We start from the raw sequence: 24,201 nt of genomic DNA on the forward strand, positions 1-24,201 counted from the left end.
TAGAAGAGGAGTGGGGAAATTTGGGTTATGATTTTTTATTGTTATTTTTATAACTTGAAAAGAAGCACCTGTAGGATTTAATATATGCTATATATGCAGACAACGTATGAAGTATGAATAAAAGAAACAACTACTTAGCTCCACAGCTAAAAGAAAACTAAGTGCTTTCCATGTCATATCCCCTTTTATTTCCTTTGTCAGAGTTATGTCATGTTTAGTGTTGGACTTTATGGAAATTTAACTCATATGTAGGAATTTAGTTTAATTTGTCTTCTTTTTTTTTTTTTGTATATTTGTTTTTTGCTAACTAGTTTAGTAACTAATATTGTACATGTGTCTGGGATTTGGGTTGGTGTGTATGTTTTCTTTTGGGTGGGGGATGGTGTCCACTAATTAATGTGTACTAAATGATTTTTGAAAATGAAATGCAGGTTTTTGGTGCCTAAATGGTTGTTTATTATTTGCTCAAATGTGACAATGCTAAATGGTGATGAAAATGAAATACATGTTTTTAGTGCCCCTATGATATTAATGGAACTCATATATGTAACTTAAGCTTCCCATGAGTTAGTGCTATGGTTTTCTAGCTTGCAGTATATGTGGTTGACAAGAGGCTTTTGTATTTATAAGGTTGTCTTTTGTATTCTTTCTAGGGTTCATTTTCCAAACTTTTGGCTTATTATGATGATATTATTCATTATCGGGAAAAAATTAGAGGGATGTCTTTCTTAGCCTTGTAGTCTCATGCAAGATTTGAAAGATTCTTTCCTTTATAGAAAGGATATGAATATCGCATAGGCCACTAGCTGTTAGTGGGCACATATGTATGTCATATATGGATAAGCAATTCCATTTTTTATATTTTAGTAATCACTCTATAGGTGAGAATTATTTTCAAAATTTGGATTTTTTAATTACTTCTCTAAAGAATAGGTACAAACACAGTCACCTTTAACTTATGATTGCTACATTAAATTTCTACATAAGAATGGATTTATTATAAGAAGGTACTAGAGATGGTATCTTCTAAATGGAGGATCTAGGCAATTCTCTTCTAAAAGAAGGTATTGGATATCTACCATGAAAAGTAAATATTACCAAAAGCCCTTGTACATTGAATATCTACCATGAAAAGTATATTCAAATAATACTTTGTTTAAATATGTAGTCTTTTTTGAACGTAGGATTGTGCATTGGTAAACAAGAATAGTCGTGGCTTGCAAATAGATGTAGATACTGGTAGTTCAAAAAACTTGGCTTCATATGCGGAAGAAATGGTAATGACTCAATAAATATCTTGTAAATGACTTATTAGATTGTTCTTAAGTTTGTATGAAACCATTATTCCTAATTAAATAAATGTAATGACCATAATTTAGGTAACAGAGCTTGGGCATCCTGTAGAGTGTGCAGATGTATATTTGAAAATCCATCTTCATAAAGATGGTACACCTATTAATGCCACAGCAGAAAGTAACATTGTAAGTAGTATCATGATTTACCATGTGTAATATTGAATCTATTAACATTGTTAATTTCTAATATGTTATTGTGTTCAAATTTTGAATATTAGGAATCATTATGATAACTTGGAGGAGTGAATGACCCAATTGATGCAACTAGTGCAAAATCATTCTTCAGAAGCTAGTTGGGTATTAAATTTTAATGTTTTAAGAATGTATTGGGTGTTTAAATTTTATAAGTGAAGCAACTATTATTTTGTTACTCAATATAATTTCTTTATGAACTTATTAGATACTTATAATTTGTATTCATGGTGGTTTAGATTTAGATCATCTATCTCCAACTCCTCATAGATCGCAAGCTTCATCCCATCAAGAAACTAGCACATAGCGGTAAATGCAATGTTTTATAAGGACTCTATGAGCTATTCCATAGTTGCTTTAAACAACCACATTTATTTTGGAAGTATTTTACTTTGTTTATAATATTGTCATAGTTTGGATGGTTGTTCTTTTAGTGTAGGTAGACAATTGTGTCTTGTTACAACCACACTTATTTTGGAAGTATTGTGCTTTGTTTATAATATTGTTATAGTTTAGGTGGTTGTTAGTGTTTTGTTCAATTTAAGATCATACATATATTGGTATGAAATTTCATATATAGTGGAATCTGTGATTAATGTGTTATTGTGTTAGTTTGGACACTTGTTATTGTGAAATATTGATGATTAGGTTAGTTTGAGCAAAACAGCAATTTGGACATATTGTGGCATATTGATGATCAGGTTGGACATTTGTTAATTTCAAAGCAGGTTTATATAGTAGCATTTTTAATATTAAAAAAAATGAGTGGGTTTTAGCGATGTTTTAAAAACACCGCTAAAAACTATGAGAAAATCCTTTTTGGTAGCGTTTTATAGGCGTCACTAAAAGTATTTTCCTAAATTATTTACGAAAATGGTATATTATATAGTGACGTTTTAAGAAACATCGCTATAAGATTTTGAACACAGCTAAAGATTCATATATGGCGACGTTTTCTGAAACATCACAATAGACCTATAGTGAAAAGCTATTCTGACATTTTCGAACATCGCAAAAAAAAAAGTCATTGTAGACCATTTAAGTCTATAGCAACGTTTTACAAACGTCGGCTAAACCCAGATTTCTTGTAGTGTTATGGGCTGAGATAGTGATATATATTCAACTTTTGTTATAGACCAGCTGCATTATAGTTATTGAAATCAAAGCTTTGAGCTGGCCCAAACCAACCTAGCAAGTGTTAATTAGGAAATCCAATTCAAAATAAAGAAAAAACTAGCATAATAGTTTAAAACTTGGCTCAAAACAAAAAGAAAAAACAGTTTTGGGCTGGGCAAGAAAATCCCAAAATTTGAAAAATATATCGACTTCAAACCATTCAAACCTCATCTTATACAATGTATCACACATGTGACCACAAAAATGAGGTTTGGTGCTGTTATGATTTTGGCTAAACTGCACTGCAAAGTGTGGGCCTAAAAATGCCCCAAAACCACACTGCACCACACCACGAACACCCCTAGTTTTCTCCATTTTCATCAAAAAAAAAAAAAAGTCAAAGAAAACTATTTATTAACTTATTTAGCTTAGCTTGAGATAGAGGTTGTTTTTCACTAAAAAAATTTCAGAAAAACAACTCTACTTCACGCACAACTAAAAAATAAATTAATTAATTAATTAAAAAAAAAAAAAACTCTATCTCATACTGAAGCTAAATAAGGGAAGTCAGAAGATGAGATAATTTTCTAGAAAATGGTTTTTGGGAAAAATGATTCCTTTCTAGAAAATGACAATGTTGAAACAAACAGAGCAATACTGAAAAATGTGAAAAACTATCTTCACATATAATTTGCCATTAAAAAAAAAAAAGTCAATTGTTGGTGCAATGAAGGTTACGAGTATATGACTTCAGTCACTTTATTTTGTTTCTCATTTACATTTTTTAAAATTTATATCTCTTGCTTTTTTTCAATTAGAGGAATAAAATGGCTTGGTTAAGTTGAGATAAGATGTGCTTATCCAAAGAGGAGGGTGATTTAGGCTTCAATGATCACAAGGCATTTAATCTTGCTCTTCTAGCAAAATACGGCTAGCAAATTACAGACTTGCATAAATTCATAACTTCACAGGGTTTTACAGACTTGCACAAATGCACTACTTCACAGGGCTTTTAAAATTCGTTATTTCCCCAATGGTGACTTTCTTATTGCTGAGCTAGGCAATCGGTCCTCATATATGCTTGGAGAAGCATTATGGCAGCCCAAAGTATTGTCCAACAAGGGCACATGTGGCAGTTGGGCAATGGAGACTCAATAGCAATATGGAAAGATAAATGGTTACATCAAGCATCACAGCTCTACATCGGTGGTATAACCTACAAATTAATGCTAGTGTTAGCTTATATATTGGCTCTCACATTGGTGATGGCGCTCAGATATGATGATACATATTTTCTCACATAATGATGCTTTATATGGCTATTCTGAGCATTCCCTTGAGTTCTCAGCTCCCTAAAGATCGACAGGTATGGGCATACACATGCCCTAAAGGTAATTTCACGGTCCGAAGTTCCTATAAGGTTGTTAATGTTATGTCCTTACCATCGACTTCATGTCTAGGTGGGCCTTCCAATTGTCAAACCAGAGTCTTTTTTGGAAGATTCTTTAGGGTAGTAAGGTACCGAACAAAATCAATTCTTTTGCATGGAGAGCAAGCAAATACATCCTTCCCACAAAAGACAACTTATGCCATAGGAAGATAATTGATGATGCGTATGGAATAGTTGCAGAGAGAAGTGGGCATTTTAGGGTTGTGATAAAGCTCGTGAGGTCTAATTTCTTTTTGGAATTCCTTTTGATACTCACACGAGGAAGTTGTGGTATCTTATGTTCGTACATGTGTGGGACGAGCTAATAGAGCTGATTATCACAATAGCTTGGTGTATGTGTATGTGGTATAATCGAAGTCAGACAAGGTTCAATAATTCTACAAAAAGCAAGAGCTCTGTTAGGCTTCATTTGGGAGTTCATAAGAGAATGGAATGTAATAATCATAAGGGAATGAAAATGAATGGAATGGAATGTATTTAAGTAAGGGAAAGGAATGGAAAAGAATGGAATGGCATGACCTTGATTGGATGTTTTAAAATAAAGGAATGCAAATGAATAAAAATGAATGGAATGTAAGTAATCTTGTTTGGGAGCAACATGGAGGGAATGTAATGGAATAATTTTATGACAATATTACTACTAGATTCCTATTTTAAAATAAAGGGTTGAATATATAGGGGTATTTTGAGTTTTAGTAAAAAAATCATTAAATCTAATTTCATTCCTTCCCATTTCTCCCAATTTTGGGGGGAATGAAAATTTGAGGTTTTAAGGAAATATAGAGGAATGAGCGTTCCCTCCTAGCAATTCCATTCCCTCCCACTTAAACTCCCAAACAAGGAAATGAGCTTTCCATTCCCTCCATTAAAACTCCCAAACAAGGAAAGGAAATAATATTCTAAAATTATTCTTTTTATTTATTTCCATTCAATTCTATTCCCTCCTCCCAAACGAGGCCTTAGACAAATTCCAGACTGCTAATCTCAAGTATATATGCACAGGCAGTGGTCAATGACAACACACAATGGACATATCCAATAGCCTTGTGGTACAATATCAATGTTGATGGAGAAGTTTTTGCTCAATTACAAGCTTCAGAAGTAGGGGTTGTACTTAATATGAGACCATGAAGGGAGGCTAGAGGCTCCCTTGAGCAAGAAATTGGCTGTACTCCTAGGACCGTTGGAGGCTGAAGCTAAGGCATTAGAGGAGGGTGTCAGTTTTGCATGGGATGTGGGCATATGAGATGCAATTTTTGAATGTGACTCAAAAATAGTATTTGATTATCATGATAACATAATGGAAAAAAATACCCACACATCGCCCAAAACTTTGAACTAGTGACCAAGACACCTTGAACGTTTTTACTGGCCAATTTACTCCCTAAACTTTATACAACTACTAAATCAGTGCTCCAGTCTAGTTAGTCTACTGTGTCAAAAAAAAAACTAATGGAATCGTCACGTGAGACACATGAGTGTTAAAATAAAAATCTTAGTCCTATTCATTTGAAACCAGATGGATTGATGAAAATAAAAGAAAGTTAGGTTTGACCGGAGAGAGTAGAGAGAAAGAGGCAGCCATCGTGGCATATTGCCCGTCTTCTCGCCGCCCTTGTCCCGACGGTGCTTGGTGGTTCTACCATGCTGTTCAATGGCCACTACCTAGTTTGTTTTTTGTTTTTTTATTTATTTATTTCTTTCTTTCTTTCTTTTTCTTTCTAATGCAAATATTGTTATTTAAATCCACAAAGAGCTCTCTATTTTACTAATCTCTTTGTGCGTATTTCTGTAGGAATTTCTTTGTTTGGTTTAATTTTTGGGATTTTATTTTCATGAGCTTGTTTGTTTCATAGAAGTTAATGGAATTAACAAAAAAAAAAACAAACAAACAAACAAATATACTAGGTGGTGGTTGTCAAACGGCACGACGAAACCACCAAGGCATCGCCGGGACAAGAGTGACAAGATGACGGCTCCACGGCAGCTTTGGTTCAACCACCTTTCTCTCTGTCTCTCTCTCTCTCCCTTCTTTTCTAGTCAGACCTAGGTCTCTCATCTCTCTTCTTTCTATTGTGTGATTTAGTTAGTTTTTAAAGTTCACGTTCCTTTATTTCGTCAGTGTTTTAACATGAAACTAGTTGGAGTATTCATTTGGCAAGTGTGTATAGTTTAGGGAGTAAACTAGCTAATAAAAAAGTTCAGGTGGTGTCTTGGCCACTAGTTTGAAGTTCAAGGGGTGTAATTGAGGGGATGGTGTAATTGAGGGGATTCGCTAGTAGTTGCAAGAGTTTAGAATAGTGCAAACTTCTCACGTAAAGAGGCAAGACAATCAACTGACACATGTCAATTCAATATGCCAATGAAGTGATTGCACAACTTGTGACTATTAAGTACAAGGGAAGTTATGGTGTCGGGTAGGACTGAGATCGGGTCGAATCAGGTCAGTTTCACTGCCACCCACAACCCGAATCGATAATAACCGGGGTTTTTCTTTTTCTTTTTCTTTTTTTTTTCAAATTGTGTGAAGGTGAAACCGTGAAAAGCCTAAAGAAAAATTGAGATAGCCACAACTTTAATGAGCTATTAATGGGGAAAAAATTACTTTATTACTCAAACTTACCATTTAAATGTTGTCATGGTTTTATTTTTTATTTTTAAACTTCCATGTTGGAAGGATCTCCAATTTTTATGATAATAAATATTATTGCTTTTTCCTTATCAAGTTAATGCATGTCTATTTAGGCAATATTTTTTTGAAATTATTTTACTAATTTAGTGATTGACATTAATGTGAAAAATTAAATTCAATAATTTATTTATTGTTAGGTTTAATGATTGTAATTTCTTGATTAGGCAACAAAATTTTACAATTTTTTTCCTTGTCTTGACCCTCTCCTCATTGAATGAGAAAATAAAATTTACCATTTTTGTTTACATCAGCACTAGGGTTTAGTTTGGAAATATACTTTCCAATAATATATAAGATCATTGGTATAATTAGGACCCAAATAAAAAAAAATTTAAACAACAATTTGACTTTCACTATGAAAAATATTATTGTTAGAATTATTCCTTTTTTGTGAAGTCCAATTATTTGATCATCATTTTTTTATCGTTGTTATTGGATTGACAATGGAGGTTCAACACCAAACCATTTTCCAAATCATTAGAGATTTTCATATGTACCTTAGCTGGCAAAATTCCTCCACACGTAGTTAGCGGCGAGAGAAGTAGCAATGATGCTAATCTAATGAAAGAACTCATGATGTTTTGCTGATTTGATATTTGTTGCCGGTGGGAGATAATGTTTTAGATGGGTCTTTGTCTATTTGAGGTCTTATTTATGGGTCATTCTACCGTACCCCCAAAAAAAAGGGGTACGGTACCCACTTGTATCTGAGCCGTTAATTTACTTTGATTTTGATCTTGACCGTTGATATAATTTTAAAGGTTTTTGGTAACCGGTGAAACCGGTTTTATATATAAACAAAAAATTAAAACATTCTTTTCAGCCCTATCTCCTGTCTCACATTTGCTCCTCTCATCGTTTGCTCATTGCCTCTCTAAACAAAGCCCTCAAATCAGACAGTTCATACCACATCTGAGGCGCACCCACAAAACCCTCAGAGCCCGGCGCACCCATAACCTCAAATCGGAGGCGCTTCTTCTCATCCAATCCAACTCGTCGGCGCCGCTCTCTAGCTTATTCTCTTCCAATCCATATTCAAATCAGCGGCGCACTCATATCCAATCCAACTCGGCGGCGCTTCTTCTCTTCCATTCTAAATCGGTAGCGACACCCACAATCTTCAGGTTCTCTGTTTCCATCTCAATCTCCAACTTTTATTGACTATTCTTTCTTCTGGGTTCAACTAATCACTATGAAAGTTTAGGGTTTATATTGGGTTTTTCATTATACCACGTTTGGTTGCTGAGAAAAAAAGGTAGGAATCGAAAAAATTAAAGTTCGGTTTTTTTCTTTATCTGGGTCTTATAAAAGCAGTAATGTGAATGTCCACTCAATTTTTCCCAACAAACAGTTTTGGAGAATAGGGCGTTAAAGACAGGAATTTTTTTTTTGGGGTTTTCTTGATTTTTTTTGAGTAACCAAACAGGGTGTTAATGTTCGTGAAATGGCACTTGGGTTTATATTATTTCTCTAAACTTTGTGGGTTTATGATATTATTGTTTTGTTTGAGTTTTGATTCTTATATATTTGACAAATTAATCTTTACACCGAAGGGCTTTGGCAAAGAAATCTTGGGTTGGGCTAGAACTAGAACATAAGGTTTGGGTTGAAGACTTACCTGGGGACATTATCCCCCTTGCTCTGTTTGATTAGTTTTCTTATGTTTTAATAAAAGCATCGGTCTGTCTCACAGACTAGTTTCTCAAAAAAAGAAAAAAAAAATCTTTACACTTTTGAGTTTGGTATGTGAGACGTGAAACTTGAGTGAGACGTGGGAACCCTTATCCATAAGTTGGGATAAAATTAACACTTTTAGAAAAACAGTCTGAGGCTGAGGCTGAACCTGGCTACCAGCATATACTCAAGGTATGGTCTCTCTTATATAAATTAATGCATTACAAGTGTCTTTTAAAGACTTTAGAAAGTTAGGAATATTAAATGCAGACCATAAATGATTTGAGTCATCTAGGTGTTTGAATGCAGTACATGCTACATAATGATGTTAACATGCACCACCTAGTGGGTGAATTCTCTCCCACAATCAGAATGTTTGAAAAATAGTTTTAGAAATCATTCAGTTCACATTTGAACATACTTTAAAATGTTCATTTGCTTCCCCATTTAATTAAAATCTAAGTTAAGCCTTACCTGCAGAGTATTTGATTACAAAGATATAAGTGAGCGCTAGGATTTTTCTAAACTAGGAGTTGTAGAGGATGTCCTTATTAGTTGAAAAAAGAGTAACCATCACATATTAAATTTTATAACTATGTTTATTATAGGGTAATGCACCATGTGCTGGTTCTGCCAACTTCTTTGGCATTTTCAAGTTTTGAGTGGCAGAGATTGAATTCTCAACTGATTTGGTTGGGAGTGTGGGGAGGACATGATACTATGAACCTATGGACTTAGGAGATTATTATTTTTTTTCAACCACCTTGGCAGTAAGAACACCGATTTTAGTGTTGGTTTGTGCTATATTTTAGAGTTGGTTTCCAATTTTAATGTTGGTTTCAGGAGCAGATATTTTATCTGGATGATGTTCACCATAAATTGAAGTTGTAATAAAAACAGCCTTCCTAATTAGATCATCTCCTGTATCAAAATTGTGTCCCTCTATTAGCATTAGTTTCTACTTTCTACTTTCTAGCAGTGTGGCTCTGCATAGAGCCAGTTGGTGACAAAGGCATGGATTCAACTGGGAATTAGTCAGTAACAAAGCGATCTCTCAACTTGAATAACGAATAGTTGGTCCCCCAGCTCCCAAAGCATTTGTACATTACTGCAGAAGTTGTAGAGTAGCACTGCACCTAGAGAAAGAGAATGTAGCAAGAGACAAAAACCGAAACCCACTTGTTTGTTTGACAAAGATATAGAAACTCTGACACCTTTACCTCAACAACAGTTACAGAGTACAGGGTATAGTCATCTCCAATTCTGAATAGCAACAACAGATACTACACATATAGTTTCAAGTTTAGCCCAGTGATTACTTTCAAATTAGGATTAGCTAACTATTTTTCTTTTTTCTTTTTTAGTCCAGTTACTGTGAAAAATCAGGTTAACATTATTTCTCATTAAGAGTTTATTTTAGCTTTGGTTTTACCTAGGTGAGGTGAGGTACCCTGAATCAGGGGCGGAGCCAGGGGGGGTCGAGGGGGGGCAACAAGTCAAAAGAACTTTTAGCTTTGGCTGATCCTATATTTTCACTGTCTCACTAATATACTTTCACAAACTCATAATACTTTGGCCTTTTATTTTTTATTTAATTTATTTACATGATAAGAAACACAATAATTTTCACAATATATTAAATTGTGTACGCAAACTAGTTTATCATCCCTCACACGTCTCTCTTCAGGATCATCTTTCGATGAAAAGAAGGAATGCATTTAAGAATACCAAACCGGTTTAGTGACATTGGAAAGAGAAGGGGGATCTCTTTTTCAAAAAAGAAAAATCATGAAAATTACATTAGTTTACAATTGTCTATGTATTTTTGTTATAAATATTTATTAATAATTTCAATTTAATTTTGCCCCCCCTTAACTAAAATTCTGGCTCCGCCCCTACCCTGAATCAAGATGATACCGAATAAATGACTTACCATCATGATTGGCTCAATCCCCCTTTCTGAATTAAAAATCCAACTACGTACAACACTTGCTTAATCAAAAAATTACATCACATCATCTTCAGTCTAGAGCAAAACTTTTTTTTTTTTTTTTGAGATAAAGATAGAAATTTTATTACTATAAGGAAATTATAATCGGATACACAACCATGGGCACAGCACAATTCAAAACTCCACATTTGCTGTAGAGAAATACATCAAACACTAAAGACCAAACACTAAAAACCAAACACTACACCAAGGCCTTAACAGCAAAACACTAAAGCCCAACTACCAAAACACACTAAAAACCAAAACAGCACACCATGGCCCTATCAGTACAGATTCAGAGCTCCACATTGCTTGACTGAATACATCAAAACACTAAAGACCAAAACAGCACACCATGGCCATAACAGCACATTTCAGAACTGCACATTGCTGGAGAGAAATATATCAAAACACAAAAGACCTTACATCAAATACTAAACCATTCAACAACTCATAACACAAGTTTACAAGCAAATTAAGGAGTCCTCATTGCTGCAGCTAATTTCTGGTACTCATCCAAATAGGCAATTGCCCCCTCCATAATAGCTTTAGGATGGTGTTGGATCTTTTCGAAATAGAATTTGTTTCTAGCGTTCCATATAGCCCATGAGATCGTTGCCCATCTGTCCAACTCCATCTTTGTAAGCCGATCTGCTTGCATCCGAAATAGTGCAAAGAAGTCTTGTGCATCATTTTAGCATTTTTGTATTTTTTCCTCTGCAAAGTACCCACACATTCCTTGCCAAAGGGCATTCCCAAAGAAGATGACCTGCAAACTCAGTTTTCTGGCAGCAAACTTCACACTGTGGATCAACCTTTATTTTCCTCCGATGCAAATTTTCTCTTGTAGGTAGAATGTTTGAGCAAGCATGCCACACAAACATTCTAACCTTAGGTGGAACATGTAGAGTCCAGATTTTTTTCCAAATAGCCCAGTCAGTTACTGCTCTTGAGTGTTCAGCCTTCACTCTTTCCTTAAGTTTTAAAGCAACATGATATGCAGACCGCACAGTAAACATATTTGCTGAATTTTCCGTCCATAGCAGCTTGTCCCGAGAGGCAGTCATAGGCAGAGGTATAGCTAGAATTTCCATTCTTGTTGGATGAGCAAAGAGATCAAATATCTTCTCCCTATCCCATTGCATTGTTGAACTATCAATCAAATCACTCACAAGCAATTGTGGCTGGTCTGCATCTAAGAACACAGGTTCATCTTAGCGACATATATTGTTATTTGGCTGTGTAATGGTATCTCTTTTCACTTCATCCTAGTTCTACCCCACAGGTTCTTTATATAGAACATCTTTAACGAATGTGTAAAATTTAGAATTATTGTCTTTTTCCTCTCATGCTTGTCTTATGTACTTAGTACTTACAATTCAATTAAAATGCTAAGGTGTGACAAACCAAATCAAAACACATCTTTCTCTCTCTCTCTCTCTCTCTCTATGGCACGTGTTCATGTAATGTGCATAGTGCACACATTTCATATTCCATAATGCTAAAGTAAAAAAAAGTGAACTGGTTATAGTTTCTCTCACCTCTTGACTTTATGAATAAAAATCCAGGTAATGCATGCGTGATGGCTTTGTAGTTTGTACATCTTTCGTTATAGAAAGAGAGTTCATTTCTTTGAGGCTAAGGAACAAACACTTTTGCTGCATATTAGCAGAAAAGAAAAAAACCAATGAAACTAAATGAGTTGGTATTGATACAGTAAAAAGTAGAAAGGCAATAATCTACGCATGTAAGACCATCCAAAAGCCTAGAAGTCAGAAATTGCAATTCACACGTTTTTTTTTAATATCTTAGTTGGTTCATTACTTCATTTTGCTTCCAAGTTTCAACTAAATTCTTTGATGTTTATGGTTTACCTTTAATGATGTCTGTGGTTTTGGTTCACCTAAATGGAAAAAGAAGAAAAGTTCTTCATAGCTCAAAGAAGAAAAGAATGGAAAGGTGCATATTTTGCGGATCATGTAGGTTCATCCCTTGATAAACAAGATTGGAAACCAGCATTTATTGAATCACATGTATCACCATACCTACTACAGGATATCTAGTTCAGTTTGTCATTGTAGAATGTATCAATATAAAACTATGATCTATGAATGACATGATTGGACATATCCGATCTAACTTATATATGACAATATACGCAATAAGTGATTTTCATAACATGATGCTTGACCAAATTTTAGAAAAATTTCCATCCCAAATCCAAACTTATCCAAATCTGCCCATTTATGTTATCCTGAGAGAATTAGGAGCCTTTAGTTCAATCCCATACAAAATAATGGGTACGTACTAAATTGTAGATTTGCACATACAGATAACTATTGTGTGAATCTTTAGGTTTTTTAAGTTTTAATTGTTTTCATATTTCAGGTATAATTGCGACATGTATGTTATCAAGCACATGTATACAAAAATTATCAAATAGAATCTAGTTTTGTTGGTAATATATTTATTGGAAGTATGTTTTACAATTTTTGGATAATTTTCTTAAGCTTCTTATTCATCAACAATGTCTACTTTTTGCAGGAGAACTTTTTGCAGGAGAGCTAGTCAGAACGTATTCGATACAAGCTGGCATCAAATCTATAGTGCTTTCAGATGAAAATGAACGTCAAAAAATAATAGAAAATGCTAGAAATACTCCACTACAAGATATTTTTCGGTCACTGGAATGATAGTGATCTGTATAATTTGATGACTGAATTTTTTGAAAAATGCTGCAATTTAGTGTATTTTATTTTTAATTGAAAGGGAGGTTGAATTTCGTGAGTTGCACTACTCTTGTTTATGTGAGTTGCCCTGCATGTTTTTAGATATCAATTTATGTTGTTTGATTGGTAAGGATGCTAAGATGCATATATATGAAAATGCTCTTAAAACATCCATGTTTATTAACAGAAAATGAAACCCATCTCTATTTGCATTTTAAAACATCCATGATTATTAGTTTTATAGAGGGACAATGCTGTGTCATTATTCAGTGAGGCCCTTCATTAATTGGTTTTTTTTTTTATAGGATTAATTGGTTTTATTTGATTTAGTGCATATGGATTTATTGTATATCAATATGCTACCTAAATAGCTAAAAATCCTTTTCACCTGTAGATAAAATTTTATGCCCTTACATGGACACAAATAAGTCCATTTATTGTCATATATGCATTAAAAGATATAAACACGCAACACAGGTTAAAACTTCAATCTATTTTTGTTTTGGGAACAATATCGATTGAGAATGTATTTTTCATCAACATTCAAGGCAATCAACCATAAATCCAGCTACAATCAACCATTGCCATCACCATGCGCAGGACCTCCCAGCAAAAACAAATTCAATTCTTTCTTTTTTTTCTTTTTTCTTTTTTCCAATTTCAATAAGGAAGTCATATAGGAAATTGCATTGAAAAATGCCTTTATATTAATATAGGATCTGATTTACATTGGAAAAACTCCCCAATAAAAAAGTACCAAAATTATATCTGACATTAACAAGAAAAATAGATGCTACCGTCTAAGCTTTTTCAATAACCACTTCCTCTGTGCTATGACATCCATGGCCACGAACATCTTGGCCTTTCTCTCATCTTCTAAAAGTTCACAAGCCTCCAAGAAGATCTCATCATCCATGTCAGGAACGGTTTGAAGTGCTGCAACTATACATTCTATTGAGCTGTAGTCTTTGTCTTCCTCAATACCCATACATGTTTTTACCACACATGGCTTCCCCTCAACTGCCTCTTGTGTCTCTTTCTTGATGATTATCACCAAAACAAATAATTAACTTATTCCTTAATTCCTTTGAAAGAAAAACCAAGAAACAATAAGAGATCAAAAAACATCACAAAAAAATGTCATTTCACATACAAAGTTTCCTCAATTGAATAATAAATCTTGCCAATACGAACTACTCCCATTGTCCTCCACAGTTAACCTTGTTTTCTACAACCTCAGCCATTCCGATTTCGTTAATCCAATGAGCCCTGGATTTATCTTTTCTGAAAACTGTAGCCATAACCCAAAGTTAAACCCGCAGAGGGGAGGGGAGGGGGGGGGGGGAATATTTATAATATCATAAAGAATCAATTTTATGAAAAATTCTATACCAAAACTGCAACTTGGATATAAACCCAGATGTAAAATGGAGTTCCTCATCATCCTCATATTTTGTATCTTGCAAATAGGCCCCAGTATCACTTGATCCTCCCGAAGAATTTTCCCAATCCACAGCCTCCATTATGCTACTTATCCAAAAACAAAAAACAAAAAACAAAATTAAAAAAAAAAATTCACACTTATGTGAAAGCCCATTTCATTACTTGAAAAAATGCGTATAAAAAAACTGCATCAAAGAGTTCAGCTTCCTTAACAAACATACTCACCAAAACAGACCTTGGTACAGCCTCAAATCACTTTGAATGCCAACTATTCAACTCCTTTCTTTTACTTGGTTGTTGGTGGTGGCTCTAGCTTCTTCTGTTCTGGTCTAAGGAATGAACCCTGCAATTTGAAATATGTGAAAGAAATTTAATACAAATCACAAATGGTCAGCACAAATTACTTATCAAAAAAAAAAAAAAAAAACAAGTGGTCAGCTTAATTAAAACACCACCTAGTCAGCACAATTTACTTATAAAAAAATGCATCAAAATACTCTATTGGACCCTAGAGTTTATTCTATGAGCAATGTTAGTCTCAAAAGTTTAAAGTGACTGCAAGAAAAGGATAATGAACCAACTCTGTTAAAACATCCAATGCAAAAGGTCATTCCCAATGCACAAAGCTCCCACTTTTGGGGCGTCTAGGAGAGCTAATTGGTAGGGCAGCCTTACCCCCCTCCCCTTTTTTGTAGAGGCCAATTCCCAGACTTGATCTCGCAACCTTAACACCCTCACTCTTGTCCAGGACCAACAAAAACCAGAACAAAGACTCAATGAACCAATTGAAACTGAAACAACAATAAACAAGCTTGGTAACCCCATAAGTATAAGCTAATAAGTGGAGAGCCCTAACAAATACATATGCCCATAACCAAGTACAATCCCCCCATGTTCAAGCTTAATAAAAATGAAACCAAGATAAATGAGTGCAATCACCCAACCAAAACCAAAGCCAAGACAAATGGGCCAGGCACATGGAATACAATAACAAACAAATCGAGCTCCAATACCGTGTTAAACCATCAAACCCAAAAGCTTAAACTAGTATGTGAAGAAGCCTAACAAATACATGCATCCATAATCAAGCACACACGCAGCCAAAGATTGATTTCTTAACAAACTCAAGCCTCTCTTTTGGGCACTTTATTAATGAATTAGGAGCAAATTATTATGTAACCCGTCTTCTCTTATTGTAGACATCCTCACAAGTCGCAATTAACACTCAATGATGTTGGGAGTAAATCATCTTGCATTGATTCGGTATGGTTTTGCATTGGATGCAGAAAAATTAAATGTTATGATAAGAAAATGTCTGGTTTGTTATAAAGATCAATGGCTAAAGGAAGTTCAAAGGCTAATTGTTTTCATTATGTTTAAAAATGAGGAAGTAGCACCCAAAAGTGTTCACCATCGTATTACCTTTTTTTTTTTTATATAAGTAATGGAAAATAAATTGTATTTCTTATTGAAAAAGAACGAGGGAGTCACAGCATTTTTTCCAAACAAAAATAAAAATCACCATTAGAATGAATAATTGCAAATACCTCAAATCAAATGTATAGGGATCATCTGCATAGGGATTTAGAGACCCTTCTGAAAACAAAGCACCTTTTTCCATGACGTGGATGACCTCCTTTGACTCCCTGCATAAGCAATTGACATGTAAGAACTTCAAACATGCAGAACTGAAGTACAGACAATGGCACAGTATTTAAACAATAAAGCATATTCTTGAAATGGTTTACTTCCATCGCATTTACAATATAGAAAATGCTTGGAATACTCTCAAAAGCCATTCAAAAGAAATAAACAACTCAAAAATGAAAAATTGCAAACCTAATAGGGTGACCTAAGGCTCCCTTTCCAATGTCATTGGTAAAAACTTATGTAATGAAAAATGAATATGAGGAAGAAAATCTGGAAAAAAAAAATACTATTTTTTTTATATTCTACTGGTTTTGCCCTACCAAAAAATCAGTTTTCAAGCAGAAATGGTAAAATAAAATAAGTGCAAAACTTATTTTGAAAGATGAGAAAGTTCAGAAATAATTAATTAAGATTCTAGCTACCTTGACAAAACTTCTGTGGGTATTCGCTTTTAGAGTATTCATCTTTTTATGTTTTTTTGGGTCCTGGCATAACAGAACAAGGAAATTCAGCATGAGGAAACTTATTTAAAAGGAATATGCAAGGCTAGAAGCCAATCTGTTTACAAACAAATTCATTCTGTTGAAAAATATTCTTAGGCTTAATGGCGCTGCCAGCTGGGCCAGTACATACCTCAAACATGAAAGTACTTCTTGTTTAAATACCACACAACAAACAGTCAAACGCTGATATTTTCTCTAATCTCTAGAGACTCTACTCTCTCTCTTATCTATATAATATAGTCACACAGAGTCACAATTCACAAAGACAAACACAGACTCATCAGTAAGATAGTCACAGAGTTACAGAGCCAAAAAGCCAAAAAAAAAAATAACACAAGCACAGATTCCTCATCAGTAAAAACACAAAAACCACAAGCACGGATTCTGAGATTTTGAAGGATAGATTAAATACTTGAGTGTGAAGGCTGGAGCAGATCAAAGCCAGCAGCGGCGTCACGGCGAGATGGGTGTCGCGTGGTGGGTGTGGCCGTGTGGGTGTCGCGTGGGTCTGCGAGATGGGTCTCGCCGCTCTCGCGTGGTGGCGGCGTCACGGCGTGGGCAGCAGCAAGATTTCAAGCTCTCACCTCGCGTTTTGGCAGCTTCACTCACGGCGTGGGCAGTGGCTAAGTCTCTCTCTCTGTGTCTCTCGCCTCTCACTGTCTTTTTTTTTTTTTTTTTTTGAAAAGTCTCTCGCTCTCTCTGTCTTGCCTTACCCTTATGTTTTTTGATTCAATCCACCGCCATGATAGGTTAAAAATATTCAACTCAACCCATTACATAAATTCAATCCACGTGAGTTGGGTTGGGTTGGTTGAACCCATGAGTTAAACAAATTTTTTTATTATTATTATTAAATTGAATAGAAAAAAATATAAATATAAATATAAATATAAACATATTAAAAAAACTCAAAGATTAGTATCAATGTAGCTCCTTAAAGGCAAACAACACCAATGACTAAACAACGATAGTAATTTACTAAAGTTTGTGTGAATTAATTGGTTTTTATATAAGATAGGAAGAGCTAATTATTTTTAAAAATTTATTAATTATATAATATATTTTCAATATATATATATATATACACACACATATACATATAGATATATATTAAATATATGGGTGGGTCGAGTTGAGTTTGACGAGTATAAAATTTAATGACTCAAACCCAACACGACCCACTATCAAAAAACATTTTGTAACCCAACCGGCAATACAAAAGCCAAACGGCAAAAAACCCAGATGGAAAACTAAAGAATAAGGATGAGACGTACTGAGATTTTAGTGATGAGAAATGGTAGAGACTTCGAACAAAATGGCAGAGAAAGAGAGGAAAATCAATGGCTATTATCACCGACATTGAAGGAAAGAAGATTTGGGATGAACTAGGGTTTTTCTTGGCCATAAGATCTTATGGGCTTTTCAGCTTATGGACTGAAAATTCAAAATTCAAAAAAAAAAAAAAATTGCAGGTGTGAAGGATTCGAACCAAAGTTGCTTGGCAAAAAATAAACCGACTTACCACCATGCTGATTTGAACAAAGTATAGAGATGCAAATTGACCTTTTAATAGCCAATTGTGTTCAAATTACACGTTCCAATATTTTATAGGAACAAATACCAAATGTCTTTAGAATGATGACTTTGTATAAATTTTGCGAAACCCTTTGAGAGAGAGAGAGAGAGAGAGAGAGAGAGAGAGAGAGAGATAAGTGCATTGTGACATCGATAAGTCTTCAACAACGAAAACATTACATTTCTATTAGGGCTCTCTCAGACTTAGCTAGTGGAGGCTCTACTGACTCAAATGAGGCTCACACTTATCATTGTGGTTGATATGCTAAACTCTCAATGACAAAATTATTTTGATAATTTTTTAAAAAAGGACTGGGTTGTTCGTTTTTGGTAAAATCGGTCAATTGTGCTTAATTGTTTTTAGCTTTTCTATTGGTAATTTTTGTTATTGTGGAGATTTTTTGGGATGTTTATTTTGTTTTAGATGGGTCTAAATATAATAATAATTTTATGGAAAAAAAAAAACTGCATAGACACTTTAGTTGGGGAGGTTATACTCGTGTCAGACACAGTCATTTGACACTTCCGCACATGTGGATCTAATGAAAATGCCTAAAAAATATAAAACCTGGTGTAGTATCCTTGATTAATGACTATTTCATATTGAATCTGTAGTTTCAATTCAAGTGTTTATTGAAAATTTTAAAATTGTATTGGATTTTTCGCATAACTTGCTAATTGTATAATCATCCTATTTCTAACCTTAGACACCATAATAAACACACAATTGTGATTAAGTTGCAGATGTTGCATAAGAACAATTAAAGAGCACATAAGGTTATACATCTTCGATTTTAAAGTAAATATTGATGATACACAGAAAATCAGTAGGCTGAATGCTCCAGGCTTCAATGGGCTTGAGATTGCTTGGAAGACCTGAAAAGAAAGAAGCATAAGATCAAAGGCGATCAGGGTGAACTGGCCAAGAACCCTTTGATGCTTAAGTTTACTCTCTTGAACTCAGGAATTCCAACTCTATAAGTGGTGAAAAAATTACTTTGATTTCATATGGCTAAGTCCTTTTATATTGAGTTTTGGAGTGGTTACTTGTTTAGTAACTTCCTCAATGTGGATGGAAGTTAAAAGATTCAAACTTAACTTTTACAACTGCCATTAGAAATTAAGAACTTTGTGGGAAGTTAGAGCAATGAATAAGAATTTTGCTTCTACTTCAGAATAGTAGATCGTGGTCCGAATCATAAGCTTTTGGATATAGATTTACTCTGAATAATTCTAAGTGCTTGGCAGTCGTCCAGGTGACTCCATGTTGGACAACCTTCTTGCACTTGGATGACCTTTCTAGTCTTGGATGACACTATAAACGAATTGGAGATAATCTAATTTTTGGTTCACCATCATATATAAGTAATAAAAATATAAACATCAAGAAAATGACCTCAACTATGTTATTTTATAGGGAGGTATGCCTCTGAATGTGATGGAAGGTACCAAGGGAGATACGTGGTATATTCAAATATTTGTAAAAGAAACCAAGATAATTCCAGCTGATTTTTTTGTGAGCAAGAGTAATTATTGTGGTTGGGCTAATTTCATAGGATGCTTTTTTTTTTTTTTTTTTTTTGGTTTTTGATTTTAGATCTAAATTTTTTAATAGCTTAAAAAAATTACTATTCTGATGAGTGGTTATTAGTAAGTAAAAAAGAGACCTCAGTGATAAGCCTAAATGTAAAATTATAGTCAGATGTGATATTGGTAGTGCTTACTATGACGATTGAACTGTCAATTGTAAGGAAAAAAAATAGGGTACCACTGAATGTGACAAAAGTACGGTTAGAAGTAAAGTGAGTACTGCCCAATGTAATAATAGAAGGATCAAATTGGAGAATAAAAAAATAAGGTACCACTGAATGTGACAAAAATAGAGTCAGATGAGATGTTGGTACTACTTAATGTGACAATGGAACTATCAAATGTAAGAAAAAAAGTAAGGGAACCACCAAATGTGAGAAAAGAACTGTCACATTTGATGTTAGAATTGCACAATGCGAGGATGAAACTGTCACATATCTTATTGGAACTGCACAACGTGAGGATGAAACCATCACATGTGAGAAAAAAGTAAGGAACCACCAAATGTGAGAAAAGAACTGTCACATGTGATGTTAGAACTGCATAATGTAAGGATGGAACTGTCAAGTGTGAGAAAAAATAAAGGGAACCACCCAATGCAACAAAAGAACTATCATATGAAATGTTGGAACCGCATAATGTGATAATGGAACCGTCAAATGTGAGAGAAAAAAAGTAAGGCAACAACAAAATGTGAGAAAAAAATGGTCACATGTGACGTTGAAACCGCACAATGTGAGAATGAAACCATCAAATGTGAGAATGAAATCATCAAATGTGAGAAAAAAAAATAAGGGAACCACCAAATGTGAGAAAAGAATTATCCCATGTGATGTTGGAACTACACAATGTGAGGATGAAACTGTACAATATGAGGATGGAACTGTCAAGTGTGTGAGAAAAAAAAAGTACAGGAGCCACCCAATGTGAGAAAAGAATTGTCATATGTGATGTTGGAATCGCACAATGTGAGGATAGAACCGTAAAAAATGAGAAAAAACGTAAAGGAACCACCAAATATGAGAAAATAACTGTCACATGTGATGTTGAAACTGCACAAAATGAGGATGGAACCGTCAATTGTAAGAAAAAAAGTAAGGGAACCATCTAATGTAACAAAAGAACTGTCATATGTGATGTTGGAACTGCACAATGTAAGGAAGGAACGGTCAAGTGTGAGAAAAAATTAAGGGAACTACCTAATGTGACAAAAGAACTATTATATGTGATGTTGAAACTGCACAATGTGAGGATGAAACCGTCAAATGTGAGAAAAAAAATAAGGGAACCACTAAATGTGAAAAAAAAACTGTTACATGTGATGTTGGAACTGCACAATGTGAGGATGAAATTGTCAAGTGTGAGAAAAAAATAAGGGAACCACCCAATGTGATAAAAGAACTATCGTATGTGATGTTGGAATTGCCCAATGTGATGATGGAACCATCAAGTGTGAGAAAAAAGTAAAGGAACCATCCAATGTGACAAAAGAACTGTCATATGTGATGTTGAAACTGCACAATGTGAGATTGAAATTGTCAAATGTGAGAAAAAAATGAGGTGACCATAAAAAATGAGAAAAAAATTGAAGGAACCACCAAATGTGAGAAAATAACTGTCACATGTGATGTTGAAATTGCACAAAGTGAGGATGGAACCGTCAAGTATGAGAAAATTATAAGTGAACCATCGAATGTGACAAAAGAACTGTCATATGTGATGTTGGAACTGCAAAATGTGAGGATGGAACCGTCAAGTGTGAGAAAAAAGTAAGAAAACCACCCAATGTGACAAAAGAATTGTCATATGTGATGTTGGAACTGCATAATGTGAGGATAAAAACGACAAATGTGAGAAAAAAAAGGGTACCACTAAATGTGAAAAAAAATTGTCACATGTGATGCTGGAATTGCACAATGTGAGGATAAAACCGTCAAATGTGAGAAAAAAAAATAAAGGAACCACCAAATGTGAGAAAAGAACTGTCACATGTGATGTTAGAACTGCACAATGTGAGGATGGAACCGACAAGTGTGAGAAAAAAGTAAGGGAACCACCTAATGTGACAAAAGAACTGACACGTGTGATGTTGGAACTGCATAATGTGACGATGGAACCGTCAAGTGTGAGAAAAATGTAAGGAAACCACTCAATGTGACAAAAGAACTGTCATATGTGATGTTAGAACCGCACAATGTGAGGATGGAACTGTCAAATGTGAGAAAAAAAAGGTAAGGGAACCACCAAATGTGAGACAATAACTATCACATGTGATGTTGGAACTGCACAATGTGAGAATGAAACCTTCAAATGTGAGAAAAAAATAAGAGAACCACCAAATGTGAGAAAAAAAATGTCATATGTGATGTTGGAATTACACAATGTGAGGGTGGAACCCTCAAATGTGAGAAAATAATAAGGGAACCACCAAATGTGAGAAAAAAACTGTTATATGTGATGTTAGAATTGCACAATGTGATGATGAAACAGTCAAATGTGAGAAAAAAAATAAGGGAACCACCAAATGTGAGAAAAGAACTGTCACATGAGATGTTGAAACTGCAAAATGTGAGGATGAAACTGTCAAGTGTGAGAACAAAGTAAGGGAACCACCTAATGTGACAAAAGAGCTGTCATATGTGATGTTTGAATTGCACAAGGTGAGGATGGAATCATCAAATGTGAGAAAAAAATAAGGGAACCACCAAATGTGATAAAAGAACTGTCATATGTGATGTTGGAACCACACAACGTGAGGATGAAACCGTCAAATGTGAGAAAAAAAGTAAGAGAACCACCAAATGTGAAAAAAGAATTGTCACATGTGATGTTGGAACTGCAAAATGTGAGGATGGAACCGTTAAATGTGAGAAAAAAGTAAGGGAACCACCAAATGTGAAAAGAACTGTCATATGTGATGTTGGAACTACATAATGTGAGGATGGAACCGTCAAATGTGAGAAACAAGTAAACTAGTGTAGCAGGTTACCTACTAGTGGGTACCGTGCCCCCCCTTTTTTTGGGGGGGGGGGGGGTACCGTAGAATTACTCCTTATTTATGGGGCAACTTCTTCACGGTAGCTAGCTAGTGTTTCTATGTTATGATTTAGGAGCTTAGCATTAATTTTGAAGTAACATTTCAAATTCATTTAGGTAAATATGGGACGCCATTTTGGTTGATTTATATATATATATATGAGATGAGTTCAAGTTACAAATTTTTTAAGCCATTGGATTTAAGTAGATCCAACGGTCAAAAAAAGACACTAATTAATGCTAATATTCTGATTAGGATTTCATTAATTATCCCTTGTTTATTGCATTCCATACCTATCTCTAAACCTAAAAAGACACACACACACACACACACACACACACACACACATATATATATATATGTATGTATGTATCTCTCTAATTTTTTTCCCACCATTTCGTTAAAAAAAAAAAAAAATCCTCCGCTTCACGCCTCTCTGTCTCTCTGTCTCTTTCTCCTCCACTGCTCTTCCCCCTCCATCGTTAGGTCGTAGGCAGGAAAAAAAAAGAAAAAAAGAAGAAGAAGCCGCTGGTTGCACAACCGGTTAGTCTCCTACTTTTTTATTCCCTTGTTATAATTTCTTAGATAGAACTATTTTATTGTATTCAACTATATTGTACTAAAGATGTTTTGGTGGCTATTGTGGTTCTTTTTATATGCAATAGTAGTCTCTTAGTTCTTTTTATATGAATGAGGGTACACTACTATTACACAGACTATTCCTTCATTTAATGTCACATGTTACTAAATTTTTATGCCAAGTTTCCATTGACAAATATTACTATGTATCTTGATTTAATATGAAAAAAATGGAGATAAATAGATTTGTTCTATCAAAAACTTCAACATACTCTATGAACCTATCAGGGGCTGTAATTTATGCTGAATGGCCAGCAATATGTATGTTTAATTGTTAACCAATTTCTATAAATGGTCCTTTGGGTCCAGCACTGTAATATCAATTTGAATAGTTGTGATTGTATATACTTCTGAACAGTTAAAAGGAGTTACCATATTCTATAAATAAAAAAAAGTTCTTTTTATATCCAACTATATTTTCGGAATAACTTGCTATTAACTAAATCTGTTAGGTCTATTAGTTCTTTTTATCTACAATCGTAAATATAAAGTATCAAAACAGCTGCTACATGTGTAGATAAAACCTTTGTTTTTCTATTGGGTCATATATTGTTTTTAAATCTTGT

General features: G+C 34.4%; 2 long non-coding RNA genes across 3 annotated transcripts; one reads left to right on the forward strand and one right to left on the reverse strand.

Annotated features, from left to right (window-relative positions):
• Positions 1 to 7,503: 7,503 nt before the first annotated feature.
• LOC142640651 (uncharacterized) lies at positions 7,504 to 13,256 on the forward strand. The gene is made up of 2 exons (XR_012845217.1): positions 7,504 to 7,929; positions 13,014 to 13,256. It is a non-coding gene; the product is annotated as an uncharacterized LOC142640651 (long non-coding RNA).
• A 546-nt stretch (positions 13,257 to 13,802) lies between these two features.
• On the reverse strand, positions 13,803 to 17,522 carry LOC142606299 (uncharacterized). Of its 2 annotated transcripts, XR_012839124.1 has the most exons (6): positions 17,207 to 17,522; positions 16,714 to 16,776; positions 16,189 to 16,287; positions 14,867 to 14,984; positions 14,591 to 14,725; positions 13,803 to 14,482 (listed from the first exon to the last, which is right to left on the reverse strand). It is a non-coding gene; the product is annotated as an uncharacterized LOC142606299 (long non-coding RNA). The 2 variants fall into 2 exon arrangements; XR_012839123.1 differs by lacking the exon at positions 16,714 to 16,776.
• Positions 17,523 to 24,201: the final 6,679 nt, after the last annotated feature.

This window comes from Castanea sativa, chromosome 1 (genome assembly GCF_040712315.1).
Source record: "Castanea sativa cultivar Marrone di Chiusa Pesio chromosome 1, ASM4071231v1".
Classification (NCBI taxonomy): domain Eukaryota; kingdom Viridiplantae; phylum Streptophyta; class Magnoliopsida; order Fagales; family Fagaceae; genus Castanea; species Castanea sativa.